The sequence below is a fragment of the Alligator sinensis genome, unplaced genomic scaffold (genome assembly GCF_000455745.1).
Source record: "Alligator sinensis unplaced genomic scaffold, ASM45574v1 scaffold975_1, whole genome shotgun sequence".
Lineage (NCBI taxonomy): Eukaryota > Metazoa > Chordata > Crocodylia > Alligatoridae > Alligator > Alligator sinensis.
The window spans coordinates 336,010-359,239 of NW_005842068.1; the positions used below are offsets into that span (position 1 = coordinate 336,010).

The 23,230-nt window shown below is 44.8% G+C and overlaps 1 protein-coding gene across 1 annotated transcript in view; it reads left to right on the forward strand.

Moving 5' to 3' along the window:
* Nucleotides 1–23,230, forward strand: part of LOC112550277 — a 51,192-nt gene that overhangs the window by 17,584 nt on the left and 10,378 nt on the right. The window lies entirely within an intron of this gene.

Genomic DNA, 23,230 nt, shown 5'->3' on the forward strand with positions numbered 1-23,230 from the left:
CCCGGGGGGGGGGGGGGGGGTCGCACGACTGAGAAGCCCAAGTGGGGCCCGGCGAGCCCCAGGAGGGGGGTCGCATGACTGAGAAGCCCAAGTGGGGCCCGGCGAGCCCCTGATAGGGGGCTGCATTATTGGGAAGCCCAAGTTGGGCACTGTGAGCCTCAGATAGGGGGCAGTATTTTTAAGAAGCCCAAGTTTGGGCATTGGGAGCCCCTGATAGGGGTCTGCATTGTTGGGAACCCCAAATTGGGCACAATGAGCCCCAGATAGGGGGCAGTATTATTGAGAAGCCCAAGTTTGGGCACTGGGAGCCCCTGATAGGGGGCCGCATTGTTGGGAGGCCCAAGTTGGGCACCGGAAAGCCCCAGGAGGGGGTAGCATTGTAGAGAAAACCCCAGAGAAGAGGGCACAGAGTGAGGGAGGACCGGAGGGAGCCCTAGCACCAGAAGGAGCGTGCATCAAAGGAGAATTGAGACAATGGTGATTACATCGGCGAGGTGTGGACTGCGGTGTAGGGGAGGAAGCAGAGCTGCAGATAGCGCCCCCTAGTGGAGGGGCAGGACAAGGGCAGCCTCCCGCTGATTACAACTAATTAATCAATTAAGATCAAGGCGTGGCAGGCGAGTAGGCGGGCAGTTGCCCAGAGACAGGGGTGCGGGCCACATTAAGGGCGGCCCTGAGTGACGAGACAGGTGTGCGGGCCACATTAAGGGCGGCCCTGAGTGACGACCTGTCACAGGGTCATAATGGACAATAACCTGAATATGAACCAACAGTGTGCCCTAGTTGCCAGGAAAGCTAATGGCATACTGGGCTGAATTTGTAGGTGTGTTTCCAGTAGGTCAAGGGAGTAATTATTCCCCTTTATTCAGCACTGGAGTACTGTGTTTATTTTTGGGCGCCCCACTACAAATTGGGGAGAGTCCAGCAGAGGGTGACAAAAATGGTGAGGGGGCTGGGGGACATGGCTTATGAGGAAAGACTGGGGAACTGGGATTATTTAGTCTAGAAAAGAGGAGACTGAGAGGACACTTAATAGCAGTCTTCAACTACCTGAAGTGGGGTTCAAAAGAGGATGGAGGAAGGCTATTCTCAGTGGTGGCAGATGACAGAACAAGGAGCAATGGTTTCAAGTTGCATGAAGGGAAGTTTAGGTTAGATATCAGGAAGAATTTTCTCACTAGGAGGGTAGTAAAACACTGGAACATGTTACCCATATAGATGATGGAAGCTCTATCCTTGGGGTTTTTCAAAACCTGGCTAGACAAAGCTTTGGCTGAGATGGTGTAGTTGAGGCTGCTTTGAGCAGAGTGTTGGACTAGGTGACCTCCTGATATTCCTTTCAACACTAACTTCCTATGATTCTATGAGTACTTACCCATGTTGTGGGTGATCCCTCTTCTGTGTGAGAGGTATTATACCTGCACCTTTCACCATCCAAAAACAGCCCTGCTTACCAGGGTATCAGTTATTTTGTGAGAAGTTGAAGTACTCGGGTCTTCCTGTTGCAGCTCTTCACCTTTACAGGTGTTTACTGAGCCAAGGTGAGCAAGTGACTCCATAGCAATAATTCTCCATCAGGGTACCACAACACTCAGGGGTGTAATGAAATTATTTTAAGGGTGCTGCAGGTACTGCACAACACTAGCAATGCAAACATGTACACATTATTCACAAGATAATCCCAGAGATTTCAAATAAGAATCCACAGTGTTAAGAATATTCTGACCTGTTGTGGGCTTTCTGAGGTCTTTGCAACAGAAGAATTGCTGTTATTGTTCCATGGTTGAGAAACAAATGAAAGCTCACACCTAGCATTTTTTGAGAGGTGCTTTGGCTCTAATAACGGAACATTTGTAAAGAAAAAGGTTGAGAACCATTACTCTACAGAAGAAGTCATCAATTTATGGCCCACAAGCCAGATCTGGACTTCAAATGGATTGGATCTGGCCTGCAAAAGTCAGATCTGGTCTGCATTTTACTAAGGGCATGTTGATTCCCCAGACATTTGATCCAAGTCTGTATTATGTTTATGGAATGTCCATCACTTTCAGCTGCTCTGGCCACTGGTATAGCCTAGTTACAGGCCTGCTCTTCCTTGCTGCAGTGTCTGAGACCTGTTGCTGGAGCTGCTGGAGCAGAATGGTGGCCCACTGTGTCAGCCAGGTTGCATGCTGCTGCAAAAGGTTTCCTCCCATTGATCTACAGCAGAGTAGCTAGGGTACTCAGCTGGGAGGGCAGAAACCTGGATTCTAGTTCCAGTTTCAATGACAACTGGAGACCTGATGGAGTAAGCAACTACAGAGTGTGAGTAAGGAGGGCAGAATCTTGCCTTTTATGAAAAAATGTACCCAGAAGCACATAATTCCACTCATTCTGAATACAAACACACAAACACATAATTCTACTTATTCTGAGCACAGGCCAGATTCTACTGTCACTTATGTCTAAATGACTTTTGATGGAGTTACTCTGCATTATACTGATGCAACTAAGTCAGATCTGAATCTAATCTGTAGCAGAACCATCCTGTAGGATTCAAGTAGGTTGCTAAAAACAAAGTGAGTTATAATTCATGAACCAATTTCTGCTGTGAAACAAGTCTAAATTCAGATCAGCTCTGACAAATTCCCATGATTTGCTCTGGATATAAATGAGCTGACTGGAGAGCAAACATTTAATGTATGCCTATGAAAGAGTGGTACTAAACTTAGATATACGGAACTAAACAACAGCTCAGCCGTAAAATCTATATAACTTGCTGAGCAATACACTTTAAGAGCATCTATTTACTAGTCAGACACAAAGGCAGATTTTTAAATGAAATTCTTGTACAAAAAGGCAAGAAGTAAAATTAAGTTCTTGGCACAAACTGAAAGCCCAGAAAGGCAAGGCAACATCAAAATCCTGTTCTTCAATTGACCCTTCTTCCCCTCATTCTTGCTTCTGCTAGCAACATGAACTAGGTAATATTTGGGTCAATTATGAATGATCAGCCTTTTGCTGACTTGCATCCTGACTGTATATTGTTTAAACCTCCCTTTGTCAACGAACATGTTATGTTGGACTGAGATAACTAAATACTTCAGCCTAATAAGAATCGAAAGGAACATGTAAAGGCCTTATAAACATGAAATAATAATGAACCAAAAAACTAGATCAAAGCTTTTAATTTCATTCTAAGTACTTTACTCTCACACTCAGAAATTCTTATCAAAGATGGGCAGATGTCACTTTGCCTCGGGGGGAGGGGGGGTGTTGTCTCATTTAGTTTCTGATTTGCATCTACTTCAAAAATTTGGTTTCAAAACATTAGACCTACATCATAGGTTTGCTGAGGCTACACCATGCTTATATTTAAAATCACAGTTGGGCCATGTAATTATTTTTGTTTCTCCTGTATTTAAAATTGTCAGTATAAGAGATCAGGAGTTAGACATCTTGCAGATATTTATAATTATAATATTCAAATATGATCAAGAAAAATGAAGGCTTGTTTACAATGGGAAAAAAGCATGAGAAACATTAGAAAGCTTTTAGATTCCTTAGGATTGGTTTAGAGATGTAATTTGTGATGGGCTAGCTGGCAGTGATTTAGCCCATGGGTTTTGAAAGGGCAAAAGATGATTGGAGGACTTGGGATTCCCTTTCCTCACCAATCTGGTAATGATTTGGCCCAGGGGTTTTGAAGGGGTAAAAGATGATTGGAGGGCTTGGGATTCCCTTTCCTCACCAATCAGGCCCCACAGACTCACCCTCCATGTCCCCTGATGGGCCCCTTGGGTCACCTGGAGGGGGATAAAAGAGGCAGCGTGGCTGACTAGTGAGGGACCACAAGGAAGGAGTCTCAAAGATCCGGCAAGAGCTGAGCCAGCGGGGCAGGAGCAGTTGCCCCATCAGAGCCTGAAGAAGTGGGACCTGCAGACAGCAGTTGGACCCTCAGCAGCACGGCATGCGACCGGCAGGAGAGGCTCCCCTGCTCCAGCAAGAATCTGAGCAGTGACCTGAGAACTTCCCAACTCTGCTTCCAGCTCCTCCAATAAGAGGCTAGGCAGCTCTATGTGAAGCCAGGGCTCCAGGAAGGTCAAGACCCCAAACAGCTTGGCATGGTACTAGCACTGGTGACTGTGGTAGAGCTTCTGCTCCCCATGTGGGATGTCTGAGTTCAAGTCCCAGCTGGGGTGAGTAAGCTAACTGGGAGAAATTCTTGTTGCAGTGGAAAGGGGCCATTGTGTTTTCCCCCTCTCTTCCTCTCCAGGTACCTAGGCCCTATATTCCTTGTCATTTGATCATTTGTATTTTGTGCCTTCTATATTTCACCAGCCAGTATTGTTTGTTCTGCTGTTTGTGTTTTACATTTTGGTTAACCCTGTCTTTTGTCAACTGGATGAATATGTCTATGATTGTAAGTGTCTAACCTTTGTTGAATCCTGCCTCCTTGGAGCATTGTAGTGTCCCCTATACCCCCTGGTTTATAGTGGTTATGTTCCCAGTATTATTCTCTCATTAAAAGGTATATGGTTAAGTCCCCATTGGCTCTGCTCTATAGGGGGAGGAGAGTCCCTACACCTCCCACAGCACTAGTGCACCTGCTTTGATCCCTTCAATTGGAGAGGGGGTACCTCTTGGAGTACTGCCCAGGTTACAAAATTATAAATCGGATAGGTTCAGATTTTAACATTCAGATATAAAGTACAATGTTAAATATATGTATATATACATTTGGATCTGGAGTGGGCCATTAAATGGGCCATTTCCTGGCTAACAGTTGTAAAACCCAAATCTGGGTTTTAATCCAATACTTCCCAGAATTTTGGAGAGTGTGAGCATTGGCATCAGCTCCATTTCATGCGGGATACATCAGTCAGATACAGTTGTAGGAAAGATCTGTAAATTTGCTGAGCAGAGTGAACATATGTGAGTCTGTAGTGCTTTACATGTCAACAGCATGACTCTGGCTTGTATTACTCAACTAAGCCTCTCTTGAAGCATGACGTTCTTTCCCCAAATCTGCTCTTCATGCTAGGGGGCTCTAAGTATTCCTATGTACCTTTTGATGGGATTTAGGCACCCTGGGAGTTGAATGAGATGGTAAAGCAAAGAGAGACTTACCTGATGGTGAAAGCCAAGTGAAAAACTAGAGCTAAGTTCTTTAAAGTCATAAAGCTTCCCATTTTGCAGTCTGAAATGGACCTCTATTTAGGCAAGGGACCGGGAAAGTTACATTTTTTATGAGTTATTTTTTAAAAAGCAATACTATAATCACAGCCATTAGAAATGACCATTTTAGTGCAATTTTTAAATAAACATTCCAGATAAAAAGTATTGGAAAACCTCCTGGCAAAAATTAAGAATCAGGATTTCAGGAAAAATAAGGCTTTTTTGCCCCCAAAATGGTATTTATCAATGGCATGCATTTTTCACTTAAGAAGTGCTCCATGTGTTGTTCTCAAAAGACCAAGGAGTTAAACTTATACAATGATAAAGCTTGTTTAGTACCTAGCCTACAGTTCTTCTGTTCCCTCCTGCAATCCCCCAGCCCATATAACAACTTATACATAACACTCTTAAAGGTATCCACTAGGACTGTGTGAAATTTCACAGGCTGTTTTGTTTCAATTCATTTCGAGGTTGAAACAACAAAATCACAATGAAACAAAGGCATTGCTGGCCTTGGCTGTTCGCATGCCTCTGGGTGGACAGCAGGAGAGGGGCTGGGGTTGCACTGCCCTTTCCCTGCCATGCACTATGAGCCACATGTGCACTTGCCACCACCACAGAGTCAGTACCAGGGCTCCAGAGCCCAGTGCAACTGTTTGAAGCTTCCAGCCCAAGTTCTAGGCAGCTGCAGCAGGCATCTGGGAGGCTGCAAGTGGCTGTGCGGGGCTCTGCAGCCCCAGTACTGGCTCTGTGGCAGCTGTGCATACACCTCTGGGTGGATGGCAGGGGAGAAGCCAGGGTTGCGCTGCCCCAGCCCCTTCCCCACCATGCACTGTGAGCTGCACATGCACCTGCTACCCACCACAGAGCCAGTGCCAGGGCTCTGGAGCCCAGCTCAGTTGTTTGTACCCTCCTGGCTACCTTCCACAGCTGGACCAGGCTCTGGGGAGCTGTAGCAGGTGGCTTGAAGGTTGCAGACAGCTGTGCTGGGCTCCACAGCCCTGGCACTGGCTCCATGGTGGCAGCAGCTGCACACATGCTTCTGGGTGGAGGGTGAAGGAGGAGCCAGGGTTGCACTGCCCCAGACTCCTTCCCAGCCATGTGCCCAGAGGTGTGTGCATGGTTGCCACAGCCTCAAAACTGGTGCCAGGGCTGTGGAGCCCCATGCATCTGTTTGCAGCCTCCTAGCTGCAGCTGGCCTGGACTCTAGGAAGCTGTTGGTAGAAGCTACCTAGAGTTTGGGTCAGGTGTGGCATGCCGAGGAAAATGACCTCATGTGCCATGCTCTGGCATGTGTGTCGTGGGTTGCCGATGCCAGGTTTAATTCAACTCATTTTTAAAGCATATATTAACTGTTCTCTATTAGTCTTTATATTAGATTTTTAGCTCTAAGTGATCTTCCCAGTTTGTTTGCATTCTTAATCCTTATTGCTTCAGTTCTTGTTTGGTTTCCTTGTTGTTTGTTGTTAGCTCTGTTTCCTTTGGTGACTCTCATGATGCTGCTTCTTTTCTCCCCTTTATGAGCTGCAAGTGTTGTCTGTTCCTTTTTAACACCTGTCCTTCTAGTGTGACTGTTTTATAGGATCTGGGAGCTACTTGATGGGAAACTAGTGCTTATTGTTTTCCTGTTCATTCCTCTGAAATAAGCACCATATCTTTGTTGTGCAGTTGTGGTAACTCCCTGGAACCCTTTCATAGTACTGTTTTCATTTGATTTTGTCAAATTTTTTTAATGTTTTTATGTCTTGCTTTTCATTCTGATGAGCATCATTCACAAGATTTGGAAACTTGATTTTGAGTTTCCTGTTAAACAGCATTTCTGCTGGGGACAATCCATGTTTCACAAGTGTTGCCCTGTAATTTAAGAGTGACACACAAACATTGGTGTGTGATTCTGTAGGTTTTTTCCTACAATTTCTTCACTATTTGTATTCCATTTTCCATCAGGCCATTGGATTGTGGTTATTTAGGACTTGAAGTGTCGTGATGGAATCCATATTTGTTTGCAAACTCTTTAATATCAAGACAGCTGAATTGAGGTCCATTGTCTGTTCCTACAATTTGTGGAATCCCATAGATTCATAGATTGTAGAGTCGGAAGGGACCACAATGGATCATTGTGTCTGACCCCCTGCCCCTGGCAGGAAAGAGGACTGAGGTCAGATGACCCCAGCCAGGTGACTATCTAATCTCCTTTTGAAGACCCCCAAGCTAGGTGATAGCACCACCTCTCTTGGAAGCCCATTCTAGATCCTGGCCACCCTTAATGTGAAAAATTTCTTCCTAATATCTAACCTAAATCCACTCTCAACTAGTTTACACCCATTATTCCTACTCACTCCTTGGGGCGCCTTAGTAAACAGTGCTTCCTCTATTCCCCGTTGAACTCCCCTAATAAATGTATAGGCGGCCACAAGATCTCCCCTCAGCTGTCTCCTGTAAAGGCTGAAGAGATTCAGCTCTCTCAACCTCCCCCCGTAGGGTCTATCACAAAGGCCACTAATCATGCAAGTGACCCTCTCGAGATTCCCCACATCCATCTTAAAAAGCGATGCCCAAAACTGGACACAGTACTCCAACTGCGGCCTGACCAGTGCCGCATAGAGGGGGAGCATCACCTCCTTTGATCTATTAGTCATGCACCTGCTAATGCACAACAAGGTGCGATTGGCCTTGTTGATGGCCTCGTTACACTGCCAGCTCATGTTCATCTTGGAGTCAATTATGACTCCAAGATCCCTCTCTGCCTCCGAGCTGCTGAGAAGGACACTCCTTAACCTATAGGTGTGCTGAGGTGTTCCTCTTTCCCAGGTGGAGTACCTTACATTTATCTTTATTAAATTGCATCCTATTTCTCTCTGCCCATTGATTCAACCTGTCCAGGTCAGCCTGAATCTGCTCCCTGCCCTGCGGTGTATTAACTTTGCCCCATAACTTGGTATCATCAGCGAACTTGGAGAGGGTGCTCTCCACGTCCTCGTCTAAATCGCTGATGAAGATATTGAATAATATCGATTGGTCCAAGGACTGAACCCTGCGGGACCCCACTGCCCACCTCCCTTCAGGCCGAGAAGGAACCATGTCTAGCAAAAATTGATTTGATGTGAGTCATGCCATTGCTTGCTGTTGTACTTTTGAGAAATACAGTTTCAGGATAGTGAGAATAATAATCCATCACTAATACATATTTTTTCCTCCATGTATGAATTCAGTCAATGCCCACTTGATACCACAAGGCTATGGACTCCTCCATGATCGCCATGGGCTCTTTTCTTTGCACTGATCTGTACTTTAGGCACATTGTACCAGCCTTTACAGCATCTTCTATGTCATTATTTATGTTGGGTGAAAATAGAGCACCCCTTGCTCTCCTTTTGCATTTTTCAATGCCTAGCTGCCCCTCATGTATTGTGCTTAACGTGTCTTTTTTTAGCACTGCTGGAACAACAAGAGTACACCTGCTTGGGTCACGTTTACAGGGAAGCAGTGAGGAAGGCCAAAGAAGAAACAGAACTTAGGCTGGCAAACAAAGATTAAGGGTAACAAAAAGTCCTTCTTTAAGTAAATAGGGAGCAAGAAGGTGCAGGGTAACATAGGACCACTACAGGATGGACTAGGGCAACTCATAACAGATAGGATGGACAAAGCTGAGCTCTTAAATGATTTATTTGCATATGTGTTCCTAGTCATGGCTACAAACACACCTCCCAATGAGACATTAGTCTGGTGTGAGAGAGATACCAATCCACCAGCGGTTAGTGCTGACCTTGTCAAGGGGCACTTGGAGGGGTTGGATGTATTTAAGATGGCAGGACCCAATGATCTTCACCCAAGGGTACCAAAGGAATTGGCCGGTGTCATAATGAAAACACTGGTGCAACTGTTTGAGCACTCGTGGTGCTTAGGACAGGTCCCAGAAGACTGAAAAAGGGCCAATGTGGTCCCTATTTTCAAGAAGTGGAGGAAGGAGGGCCTGGGTAATTATAGGCCGGTTAGCCTCATCTCTGTTCTTGGCAAGACCTTAGAAAAAATCATAAAGGGTCACATTTGTGGTGGACCAGTGGGTAATACAATATTAATGGGCAACCAGCATAGGTTTATAGCAGGCAGATCCTGCCTGACTAACCTAGTCTCTTTTTATGACCAGGTCACAAAGTGCTTAGATGAAGAAGTACATGTTATTTACTTGGATTTTTAAAAGGCTTTCAACACAGTGTACACCCAATTCTAACAAGTAAACTAAGTAGCCGTGATGTGGATTTTTTTCACAGTCAGGTGAGTGAAAAACTGGCTTATGGGAGCGCACCCAGAGAGTGGTGGTGGATGGGTCGGTTTCTACCTGGAGAGATGTGGGCACTGGTGTCCCCCAAAGGTCCGTCCTTGGACCAGTACTGTTCAATATCTTCATCAGTGATTTGGATGAGGGTGTAGAAAGCACTCAGTCCAGGTTCACAGATGACACGAAACTATGGGGTATAGTAAACACACTAGAGGGTAGGGAGCAAATTCAGGTGGATTTAGATAGATTGGGGAAATGGGCAGATCAGAATAGGATTCAATTTAACAAAGATAAGTGCGAAGTGCCGCACCTAGGGAGAAAGAATCACCAATACATCTATAGACTGGGAAGTACCATTCTAAGTAGCACAGCAGCAGAAAGGGATCTTGGAGGCATAGTCGATACAAAAATGAACATGAGTCGCCAATGTGACGAGGTAATAAATACAGCTAACCGCACTCTGTCTTGCATTAGTAGGTGCATCCTGAGCAGGACTAGGGAGGTGATACTTCCCCTCTGTGCAGCACTGGTGAGGCCGCAACTGGAGTACTGTGTCCAGTTTTGGGTGCTGCACTTCAAACTTCAAGAGGGATGTGCATAACTTGGAAGGGGTTCAGAGAAGGGATACTTGTATGGTTGAGGGCCTGCAAGTAAGGTCCTATGAAGACAGATTGAGGGACCTGAAACTCCTCAGCCGCCACAAGAGAAGGCTGAGAGGTGATATCTTGGCTGTCTCACTGGGGGGATGCGGTGTCAGCAGGGAAAAGGGGATACTCTGTTTACCAGGGCACCCCTTGGTGTTCCTAGAAATAATGGCCATAAACTGAAAGAGAGTAGATTTAGATTGGACATCAGGAAGATGGTGAGGGTTGCCAAAATATGGAATGGGCTTCCATAGACATAGACCTAGACATTAGGGCTGGAAGGGACCTTAGAAGATCATCGAGTCCAGCCCAGGGCCCCAGGGGCAGGAAGTCAGCTGGGGTCATAGGATCCCAGCAAGATAAGCATTCAAATTTCTCTTGAAGGCCTTCAATGTAGTTGCATGAAAAACCTCCGGTGGCAGGCTATTCCAGACCTTGGCGGTTTGGACAATGAAGAAATTCTTCCTTATGTCCTGAAATGGTCTTGCTGGAGTTTATAACTGTTCAACCTTGTCATCCCTTGGGGTGCTCTGGTGAACAATTGTTCCCCCAGATCCTGGTGAACACTCCTGATAAACTTATAGGTGGCCATCAGTTCACCCCTGAGCCTGCGCTTTTCCAGGCTAGAGTCCCATAGCATCATAAGTTCTGTTTTCCTGACCTCTGATCATGCACATGGCTCTTCTCTGGACTCTCTCAAGCTTCTCCACATCCTTTTTGAATTGTGAAGCCCAAAACTGGACTCAGTACTCCAGCTGCAGCCTCACTAAGGCCTAGTACAATGGGAGAATGACGTCCTGGGATTTCCTTGAGAAGCATCTATGGATGCAAGCCAGCATTTTGCTTGCTTTACCAGACACAGCATCACATTGAAGGCTCATATTCATTTTGTGGTCAATGATGAACCCCAAGTCCCTTTCATCCGTAGTGCTAACCAGCGTAGCACTGCCAAGCCTATAAGGATGTTGCAGGGTTTTCCTCCCAAGGTGGAGAACCTTGCATTTTTCAGTGTTAAACACCATCAGGTTCTCATCTGCCTGTTTTTTGAGCCTGTCAAGGTCAGCCTGGATTGCCATTCTGTCCTCAGGTGTGGATGTTTAACCCCAGAGTTTGCTAGCATTGGCAAACTTGGCCAGTCTGCTTCTGACTCCAATGTCCACATCATTAATGAAGATGTTGAACAACATAGGTCAAAGGACAGAGCCTTGGGGGACCCCGCTGGTCACAGGACACCATGATGATTGACTTCCATCAGCCACCACCCTCTGGATCTGACCACAGAGCCAATTCCACAGCCAGTGGATCATGGTGGACCCAAGTCCGCAGTTGGCAGTTTTGCCAAGAGGTGATCATGGGATACCAGGTCAAAGGTTTTTTTGCAGTCAAGATATATGACATCAATCTCTTCTCCCTTGTCCAGGTGATAGGTCACCTGGTCATAAAAGGAAATAAGATGGATCAAGCAAGACCCACGCACAACAAACCCATGCTGGCTATCCCTCAGGATATTGCTGTCGACCAGTCTATTGAGAATGGCCTCTTTAACAATCTTTTCTAAGACCTTCCCCAGGATAGAGGTCAGGCTGATGGGCCTGTAGTTTGCTGGATCCACTTTCCTCCCTTTCTTGAAGATAGGCACCACATTGGCCTTCTTCCAATCTTCAGGCACTACACCAGAGTGCCAGGAGTTTTCAAAGATACATGCCAGGGGCTGGACTATGATGCTCCCCTGCTCCTTGAGTACCCTGGGGTGTAGTTTGTCAGGGCTAGCTGACTTGAAGGTGTCCAGTCTCTCAAGGTGTTCCTTTATGAGGTCAGCATTGATGGAGGACAGGGAATCTCCCTCACCCAGGCCCCCTTGTCCCGTAGCGGGCAGGGGTGTCCCATGGGACTGATGAAAGACTGACGCAAAGTACCCATTTAATAGGTTGGCTTTTTCCTGGGCGTTGGTTGTCAGTTGTCCCATCTGGTTTATCAGGGGTCCAATGTTGCCCTTGCTTTTCCTCTGGCTCCCCACATATCTAAAAAAGGACTTTTTATTGTCCTTGATACTTGTAGCTAGTTGGAGTTCAGTCACATCCTTGGCTTTCCTGGTTCGCTCCCTGCAGGATCGGACCAGTGTGGAATATTCCTCCTTGGTTGTGGATCCCATCCTACATCCTTTGTAGGCCTTTCTTTTTAGGCTTTGTTTTCCAAGGGAGGTGGTGCTTTCCCCTACCTTGGAGGTTGTTACCAAATCTGCCCATTACTTTGGAGTGTGCTCATTTATTAGGGATAGTTTCTAGGGTCTTGGTGATTCTGTCAATGTGCTGCTTGTGTTACTATACGGAGCTGTATTTCTCCCTTCTGCAAGCCCTCACCCCCAGTGGAGCTATCTTGCAGGACTCAATCTCAATGGGACTGGGTTCCTCCAGTCACCAAATCAGTCATACACACAAACACACACAAATTAACGTGACACGCCTGACCTGGCCGGGCTGATCAGCATGGACAGGCTGACACCCTCATATGCCAAGAATCAGTTCATAAGAGCAACAATAAAATGCAGTCAGACACAAGCACACAGGTAAACAGAATCCCTCTGAATCCGGCTGGGTGTCCAGCTGACACCCTCATGGGCCAGCATTCAGTTCATAAGGGCACGTCTGAGTCAAACTGGGTCAATCAGCCTGTACAAGCTGATCCCCTTATGTGTTTCAAACTCAGCACGTCCCAATCTTTGGCCTCTTGATGAGCAGACCCCACAATAATTTGGGCTTCACAGGGATCTTTAGCATAGGTAAAAGAAGCGTTGCTGCAGAGCACGGGAGGAAAGAGAAGCAGAGAAGGAAAAATATACCCAATTACTACCAGTTTGACTATAAAAGTTATTTATTGCTAAGCATATGAAATATATAATAGTACTAGTAGTAATAGACATGCAAAAGAAAAACAAACACCAACAATGACAATACTACCCTGGTTTCACTAAGTATTTGGGGAAACTTAGCTCAAGCTTAACTGATACAGTTCAGGTTCAGAAGTTTATGCCTAGAAAGAAGACAGAGAACGCTGGGATCTCACCTAGTCCACGGTACTCAGGCTGCAAAGCTGACAGGCACAGTCCGTAGCACAATCCTTGAAGAGAGAGATGATCTGTTCTTCCAGCGTCCCAAGAACGACAGGGGATGGTGTCAGCACAGGGGTTTTCTTCTTCTCCTTCTTTCCTCCTGCTTCTACTTCTTTTCCTTCCTTTTCCTCTTCCTCTTCTCCCTCTAGCAGCACACACACTTACAGATTTTTATACCCTCAGTTTAGCTGCTTCGAAGCACCCTCAGTAGTGTAAATCATTGTCTTTTCTATTGACAAGGGGTTATCTGGTTTGGACCATCTCAGGAAACTGATTGATAATCAGGAAACACTTAAGATTAGGGAGTAACCCAAATACTTGGGAGCCAGCTTGAGATTCCTATGGGTGGCAGATATACTGATGGGATATCTCATGGTTTCTTCAGGAACAATAGATAGCTTGCAGCATCAGGATTTTGGATTTTTACTTGTTGTGCACAAGCCTCAGCTTAGCATGACTTTTCCAGATCTTACTATAGTCTTTTAACAGACTTAAAACAATTATTGGGGTGCTCATAACCTTTTGTGGAGAGGACTCCCACCAGTCGTCTCGGGAAAGATATGACAACACCTGGGATTAGGGCTCCAGCAGGCTGGATGCTGTGATGAACCCTTAACCATTGTTCAAATGTTGCCCATACCCCCTCTGACTCGGTCTCTTGCCTCAGCATTCCCTAACCCGGCAACCGAGTTTTAGTCAATCAAGTTTAAATAGGCCTCCCATAGTGGGACCGGGGAATGTACGGCCCGAGATGCCTATTAAACTTAGAGCTGTGTGTGTGTGTCTGGGGGGGAAAAGTCCTTAGCAAATCCAGATTAGAACTGGTCTGATAAATGCTGAGCTGGGTGTGTGTGAACATGGGTTGATTAACATTGGAAGCACAGATTCCCCATCATGCAGCGCTCTCCTGCTTCTCTGGTCCCAGAATTCACGGCAGTCTCTGCTTCAGGCTTTCTGTTTTCCATCTCTCATGTAAATGAGACCTAGGGCAGTTGATTCACTCTTGTAACTTTTATCTGGTGAGGGTCTTAGGTGCATCTCTCACTGCATCTTAATCAGTTTCGTTTAGGTAGAGGAGGGGAGGGGAAGGGGTGAGTCCTTTGTGAGTCAGACAGACTGCATCCTGTACCAGGGTTCCCCAAGAATACAGAGCTGAGACGTAACAAGGTGTTCAAAAAGATATTAGACAAGCACCTGGCTAGGGATACTTGACCCCAGCGCCCTTTCCTGCCCAGAGCAGGGGGTCGGACTCGATGATCTCTTCCGACCCTAGAAATCTATGAAATCTATATATGAACAAGTCATTAACCTTTGAACAAAATGCCATCCAGTTCTGACAGCTCTTTCTTGAACTGAGAGTAGGGGCTAGGTATATGTTTTACAGGCCAACAAGCACAAATAGCTGCCATCACTTTTTGCAATGTGGTGTCCTGAGTAGCAGCTTCTGTAATTACTGCCCATATTTTATCTGTGACAAAAATCACTCTTTTAATTAGATTAACATCTACTTTGTCTGAGTTTGGAATTCTGTCATTTTTCCATTGTGTCTCATGCTCTGGACAATGTATCTGCAATGAGTAGATATTTTCCTGGTGTATACTGTATGTCTAGGTCATACATTTGCAGTTGGAAGACAAATCTCTGTAATCTGGGTGGCATGTCTGATGAACCTTTCTTTGCTATAGTTACCAAAGGTTTATGATCAGTTTCAGCTATCACAGGCTTCCCATAGATGAATATATGAAATTTCTTACAGTCATACACCAGAGTTAAACTTTCTTTCTCAATTTGTATATATAGACACTCTCACTTAGAGACTGCAGTAGATGCATATGCTATTGGTCTCCAGCTGTTCCCATGTTTTTGAAGCAAAGCTGTTCGAATACCTTCTTTAGAAGCATCTGTTGACAATTTAATGTGTCTTTTAGGATCATAGTATTTTAGTACCAGAGCTTTCATTGTTTTTTCCTTCAAGTGTTTAAATTCAGCTTCATGTTCATGTTCCCATATCCACTGAGCATTCTTTTGTAGGAGTGATCTAAGATATTTGGTTTGCTATGCTAAGTTAGGTAGATATTTCCCTACAAAATTGATCATTCCCAGTAATCTTTGCACTCCTTCCTTATCTGTAGGGGGTGGCAAGTTTGTAATATCTTTAACCCTTGCAGGATCAATTTGCACCTTTTTCAGAATTTTTTTCTCCCAGATATGTTATTTCTTTTAACTGAATTTGCATTTTTGTTTATTCAGTTTCAAACCTGACCTGTGAGCTCTTTCTAGTGCCTTTCATAGCCTCAAGCCATGTTCTTCCATAGTATTTCCCCAAACTAATACATCATCAATATAAACCATTGTTCTATCAAGACCTTCAAAAATTTGTTGCACCTTTCTGTGAAATACTTCAGATGCAGACTGAAAGGCCTATGAAAGCAATACCTTCTGAAGGGCGTATTGAAGTTACATAATTTAGTGCTATTCTTTTCTAGGAGAATTTTTCAAAATCCAGAAAAGGCATCCAAAGTAGAGAAATATTTAGCTTCTCCCATGTTGCCAAAAACCTCTTCACTGGTAGGAATGGAAAAATGCTCTCTTTTGATGTACCTGTTCATTGCTTAGGATTCAGACACAATCTTAAGGAGCCAACTTTTTTTTTTCTCTTAGGACCAGTGAATGAATCCAAGCAGTTGGTTGCTCTATTTTTTATTATGTCCATGTTAACTAATCTATCTAATTCCTTTTTCTGTTTCTGCCTTAGTATAAGGGGATCATTTCTTGAAGCAAGTATTGTAGGAGTATTTGGTTCTCTCAATTTTTATATTGTACTCAGTTGACAGTTTCCCTATGCCTTGAAATACATAATAAAACTCTTCTTCTATGTTCTTGCTTTCTAGTCCTTTGATGGCATCCATTCTCTTAATCAAACCTAGAGTTTTATGTGTTCACAATCCAGTAATTGGCACTAGCTTTCCTGGGATGGTTACAAACTATTTTTTTACTATATTACCCATTGTATCTAACATGCAGTGCCCAAGTTGGTTCCATTCATGTTCCCATTATATGCTCTAAGTCTCACTTTCTTATTCTCATAGTATGTGGGTCTAGTTTTCATTTTTTGAATAATGTATTCTGGTATTACACTGACTTCTTCACCCTGTATCTAATTTAAAAGTTATCATTAGTCCATCAGTATCCAGGGTGATTGTCCAACCCTCCGAAGAATGAACTTCTTGCATTGTGCCAGTTAGGAATTCTTCCTTTTCCTCATTGGATAGTGCATGCACCTGCTATTTCTTGTGTGTTGCATCCTGCTCCTTTCTGAAAACTCTTGCAAAGTGATTGAATCTTTTGCATTTGTTTCAATACTTACCAAATGCAGGGTGTTGCATGGGTTTGTGGTAACTCCCACAGCATCTGCATCTGATCATTGTTTCTTAAAGAAACTCTCTTTGGGGTCTGCTTGCCTGCCTTATAGTGAGGTTCTCCTTTCTGTATTGTTTGTGTGTTACCGTAGGGTTTTGCAGTTTTGTAGTCTTGTCTAGTTCAGCTTGTTCTGTTTTTTCCTCCAGCTTCTTCAGCCTGGCATTTGTTATCTCAGCTACTTGCCACATTCCAATTACCTTTTCCAAATTAAGCTTAGGATCCTCTAGCAGCCTTTTCCTGAGGCATTTATCCCTTATACCCAATACTATTTGATCTCTGATCATGGACTCTTTTAGGTCTCCAAAGTTGCATGTCTGGCTCAGCAGTTTGAGGTCTTTGGCAACCTCCTCTATTGTCTCACATTCTTTCTTCTGTCTCATGTGGAAATTATACTGTTCAAAGGTTGCATTTTGTTTAGGTATACAGTAGTCCTTAACATTTTTATTACTGTGCCATAGCTTTTCTGTTCTGCTTCTGACAGTTGGAGGCTATTATAATGAGATAGAGCTTCTGAGCCTGATATAGTTAAAAAATACCAACCTTGAGTTAATCTTTCTTCCTTGTAGCTTCACGACCCATCATATATATGATGAAGCTCTGCTTAAATTTCTTCCAGTTTTCTGCTGCATTGCTGGACAGCTTTAACTCCTTTTGAATTCTGATATTCTCCATTTTTTTTGTCTTTTTTTCACACACCACTCCTGGTACCATGTGTTGTTCTGAAAAGACTAAGGAGTTAGGCTTATAGAATGATAAAGTTTGTTTATTCAGAGAGCAGTACCTTGTTTACAGTTCTGCTGTTCCCTCCTACAACCCCTAGGGCAAATGTAACAATTTATAAGCATTCTTAAACCAACTCCATACCTGATGAAAATGTGTTCTTAGAGGTTACAAATGAATGTGTACAGCCTCTTCCTTGTGGTAGGAAAAGTCAAGATCTTCTCCCATATCCAATCAACAATTTACTTTATTGGCTAAGCTAGTCTAAGTGCTTCATTTGATGACCAGTTTAGAAGCCTCTCAAGACTAAGCAGTATTCTGAATGCCACATTTACAGTTAGCTGAGAAGCAGTGTCTACTAGCCCCCTCCCTCTCCCCCAGCCCACACACTTAGCAGCAAGGAGACAAATGGAGCAAATGGTGGATAATGTTTGGAAAGCTGCACCTTTAGGAATTCCACCACAGTCATTACCAATAAGTGATGTCCAACACAATAATTTTATTCTTGACACTAGTATTTCCAGGTGTTTGGGGGGTAGAAAGACAATACTTACAATGCCCAGGATGGTAAATCCTTCTAGTTCAGTCTGGCAACCTATATTTAACATGCATAAATCACTAACAAGCTAGCAAGTAATGAGGTACTTGTCCTTATGAATGAGACCTCAAGATACAAATGTACAATTACTTGCAACCAGCCATTGATCCAAGGAGTATGAATGAGTTATGAGATTAACTATGGGGATGCTTGTTCCTGCAGACAGGATTACACTGATCAAATTCAGTAAGGACATTTTCTCTAGGGTATAATGACAGTTTACCTTTGGTGGGAGAGGGTCACTTTTGTAAGCATGGATGCCACTTTGGCATCAGGTGATCTTTATGCAATAATGTAATTACAGGACTATAACAATATCTAAAGTTTGGAGAAATAGGCTCCCAGGTTGTGAGACTCCCTCCTACCCATGTTATACAATGTTTGCTTCCCCCAGCCATCCAGCTCTGGGGGTAGATGTGAGCCCTTGTTGAGTTTCATATGATTTTGCATAGGTAGATGTTTAGCAAACATGATTATCCACTGCAGCAATTTGCTAAGAAGACTGATTGTATTATGAAGTGCAAGGGTTGTGTGGGAATAACTGCGCAGTGTAACTGAAAATATAGAGTCCAGAGACAGAGACAAATCAGAAGAATCAGAGATGAAAAGATGTGCAGGAGGGACCTGTATAAGAAATAGAACATTGTGGTAGACCTACTGTTCTTGAATGAATGTGAGTTACTATGCTAGGTGAATTCCAAACAAACAGCAGAGAAGAGCCTCAGCCTCAGGTCTGCTTCAGACTAACAGAAACACCCCCAAGTTCTTGCAGAGGGTCAAGCACCCTCAAGGTCTACAAAGCCCGTGTATCTCAGGGGGCACAGGAACACCCACCAGCCTGGGGTTCACTGCTGCCACCACTCAGGAGTTGCGGTCTGTTGGTGGCCCCGTTGGGGGGGCTTCTGTTAATCTGAAGGTCAAATAGTAGCTTCCCTTAGTCAGCCAGACCAAGGGGCACTAAAGCATGCCTTTCCCAAGGAGTTCACCACACTTGATACAGTGAAGAATGTTATTGGTTACAGAAGGAAGCCTTGGAGTAGGAGTTTGTGCGGGCCGCCTCCCAATCCCATCCATGTCGCCATGTGCGAGCCGGGAGTGATATGCGGACCTGTCTTTGCGCACGCAGGCTGTGGCCAGCAGCCCGGGCACGCGGGGTCAGAGGAGACTGTGCTGCGGCAAGGCACGCATGGGCTAGAATTAGTCACAGAGGCGTAGTGGTTGATTCAAAGATTATTTACTTACACCCAAGATGGTCACGGTGTAGGCTGGACAGTTTCCAGGTTCAGCTCCGCTTAAATCCTCGTTGGAGGACTACGATAAATTCGGTTCTTGGGCCCCGGAGTTGTTCAGGCGCCGCGGGTTCGGCAATTTCTTTCCCATGGAGTTGTCAAAGCTCTGTGGGTTTGGTTTGGCTCTCTGGCCCCGGAGTTGTTAAAGCTCCGCAGGTTCAGCAATTGAGTATGTAGGATAGGAATATGTCTAGGATTGCGCTCGGCAACGGGGAGAGGCCAGAGGCTGTTTAGACCTCTGTTGCCTTCTTAAGAAATGCGTTGGGTTCGTAAGGATCCGCAGCGCTTAGAGATCTTCACACTCTCCCTCTCGAACTCCAATTGCTCTCTCTCCAACTTGGGCGGAAACCACCCAAGCTCTTTATACGGCTAGCAAGCCAATTGCTAGCCGCCACGTGTGCATAATTTAAGAAAAGCCAATAATGGGGCTCAAATTAAAATACAAATGGCGGGAACTCCTTTGCACAATGCATTTCTGAGCTGCAAAAGAAATGCACCATGCAAAGAAAGCTACAAATTTGGCGGGAAATTCTCCCTTGCACCGGGGTTCTCCTTTACAGCAGAAAACTCCACCGTGCAAAGAAGCTGCAATTTAGCGGGAACATAATTTAGCAGTGCCGAAGCACACACAAAACAAAAACTCACAACTTTGGGTTGTGACAGAGTTCATGATAGAGAAGTATCAAAGAATACCGTTATAGCAAACAGCGTGGCTGGGTAGCGTTTGATCACACATCTGTGTTACTGCAAGCTGTATATATAGTTAGGTTTCAAGTAGCTTACTCACAAGTATCATCCGAAGGCTGATAGAGCTTTCCTCTGGAGGCAGGCAGTTTGTAATGTGTCCATGTGTTTCAAGAGAGAGAGAAAGCTACAAATGTTCAGCTGCTTTCTGTGTCTTCATCATGGATGCCACCCCTCCTCCTGGGCAGTATTTAACTTATATAAACCTTATGACCTCACTCTGGGGTCCAATGGAGACTAGCTGAAGTTGGCTTCAAGCCAGTCAATTGGAAATGCATTACTGGTTGCCAGGTAGACTGGTAGGGACTCCAGCCCAACTCCCAGTCATAAGGTCCTTGGTAAGACAATAGGGGTTTAAGTCCCCTCCCTGATACCTGAGGTCTCATACATAGGATAGAGGGTTACTTAACATCTACAGTGACAGAAAGGCAAGAGACCTGGTTACCTGGCTGGCAAGAGCAGGGAAACTTGACACAAAGGGAGCAGGTTCCCTCCCACCTCAGGAATGTCTGCAGCTTAGGTCACATTGCCATTGTCACTTTACCTGACTAAGAGGAAAAAAAACTGGTGAAGGATGTACAGGGAGGAGGCTGGAATGGACATCCTCCATGGGTGTTAGCAGTTGGTAGGCTGTTGTCCCTTTTGTTCCTGTCTATGACCCAATTGGGAGATTTATCTTGATTCATGTTCAGGAATACAGAAGCAAAAAACTCATTGAAGAGCTCAGCTTTGCTCCTCATTATCTGTTGCTAATTGCCCTAGTTTGTTCTTTAGAAGTCCTATGCTTCCCTGTGACTTTTTTTTTTACTCCCTATATACCTGCAGAAGGCCTTTTTGTTGTCTTTAATTTTTGTTGCCAGCCTAAGCTCTATTGCAGCTTTGGCCTTTCTAACAGCCCCCCTGCAAGTGTGGGCTAAGTAGGTATACTCCCCTACTCCAATCATGTGTAGGGTCCCACCAGGTTTCAGTTAGCTTAACCAAGTTGAAGTTCTTGTTTGCAAGCAGTAGTGCGAGTCCCTCCTGCTTGTTCCCCATACTCCTAGCATTAATATGTAGACATTTAAGCCCCACAATGGGCACCCTTGATGCCCTGTCCTGATGCCCATTGGGCCTGTTAGTATTTACATGGGCTGTTCTAGTGCATGGCTCATGGTTTGTTGATCCTAGGTTCTCTCTGTTGTCTTCATCCCTGTCCCCCAACTAACCTAGTTTAAAGCCCTGCATAGGAGATCATCCCACCTGTAAGAGAACAGGTAATGTCCCTCTGTTTTCTTAATGGGGTGATAAACACTGAGATAGGAGTAACACTGTTATAAGTTCCCCCCTCCCCCTGCTGGCTTGCTTGCCTGTCAGTTTGCTGCAGGCAGTATACAGAAGCAGGGAGGGAGATTGAAAAGCTCCGTATCAGCAACAGATGCATGCACTGCAGACCCCCTCTTTGCCTTCGTGCTAGCTGGGGGCTGGCAACACTCCCTTCCCTTGAGCAGCAATCTGGGAAAAGCTTGGGACTGCAGGCAGGCTGGGGGTTTACACCCCTCCCTAATCAGAGCCTCCTGCTGTGACCTGACCACACCCCCCTCACCTCAGCTCTGCAAGGGAAGAGAGAACTGTTCTAGCACCGTGCAGCTTCCAGCTTGAGTCACTGCAGTCATGTGCCTGAATTTCCTCAGTCCGGAGGGATTGTCTGTATGGCTAGCAACCGGTTCAGGCTTTTTGAATGTCTGTCCCTAGCCCATGGGAGATGGAATGTGCTGGCAGACAATCAGAATATTAGGCATAGGGTGGCCGTAAGATCCACCCTAAATAGTGTAAACATAGCCATCGTACAGCTACCTGGTTGAAGATGTCTGTGTGAAGTCTGCATGTAAAGCCTATTGAAGGCAGACCTGCAAACCATGGGATGTGGCTATATATATTGAGTAGTCCCACTGTAGTAGACAGCAGGGTTGTTGCTATACTGTGATACTATTTAACATGAGGAGGACAGTCTGACCTTAGAGACTAGTGGAGTTAAAAAACTGTTGCCAATAGCTGCATGGGCACCCTAGTCCTCTGTTGCTTGTTAGTTAGGGGCTCCTTTTGAGACTGAGGTTTGTGGCAGGGAAGACTAAAGCAGGGAACTGGGGATGATCAGTGTTTTTGTACCATATTTTCCCTATATGTGCCCAAGCAATGAGAGCGTCCTGATAGCCTGCAGAGTACCTGACTACTGCTCAAAACGATGAGGTGCTTCATGATATCCAACACCATCAGATGGTCCACAAATCTCTGGTCATTGCCAGTATGAAGTGAGCTGGCTGAGACCACCTGCTGGAAGTGAGAGTCAGGGGATAGTCTGAACCCTCCCCCACTCCCCAAACCATAAACTTGAAAAGGTCTTTGAATATTCCCCACCCCAGCAATTGTACATTGAATGCTAAAGCCAGAGAATTGGAAATCCTTTCAGTTTTACAAACCCTGTAGTAATACGGTTACCTTGTGCAAGGTCAATCTCCATTCTTTAGACAATGATGCATTAACATTTTCTAGCTGCTTTGCCCTGAGTTAACATAGGCTGCATGAACTAACTATATGCCTTAGATTGTGTCAACATACATCAACTCTGTGCCTATACAGCTACAATGTGTGGAGTCCTGTATTGTCATCCAACTCTACCAAGTCACATAATAACTGTAAGTTTAAAATTTTCTTAATCAGGTTTTACTGACAAGGCTGACTGTGCTATGGCAATGTTTACTATTTTGATTTAAAACAAAAAGTGAAAATGCAGGTTGGCCTGAGGGTATACAGTCCACAGGAGTCAGGAGAAGAGAAGAGCTGTGAGCTATACTGGCACTGTGGACAAGCAGAACAGCACAGAGCATAGTTGAGTTCACTGATACTGGCAAGTTTTGGCCTTCATGAATGTATACGGGGTCAATCAACTACAAGATTAGTCATCTACATGTGATAAAGATTTGCTCTGCAGTACTATGGAGACTCATGTCATATGCAAGCTCACTGAGATGGATCCTCTAATCATTTCAATGCAGCTTTCTTTCACCTGCTGACGATCTTCTCCATTAATATTGGGAGGGGGTTGCACTGACCATAACCTCCTGGCTTAGAGAAATAAACCAAGGGGGTGAAAAATGGGCCCTGGAAATATTTATTTGAATTAACATTGTAAATTATAAATAAAGTCCACCCTATACACAAGTCTCAGTATCAGCATTTGTGTCATAGAAATGTATTCTACTATCTCTCCAGATGCTCCTGAGGTCTATTAAA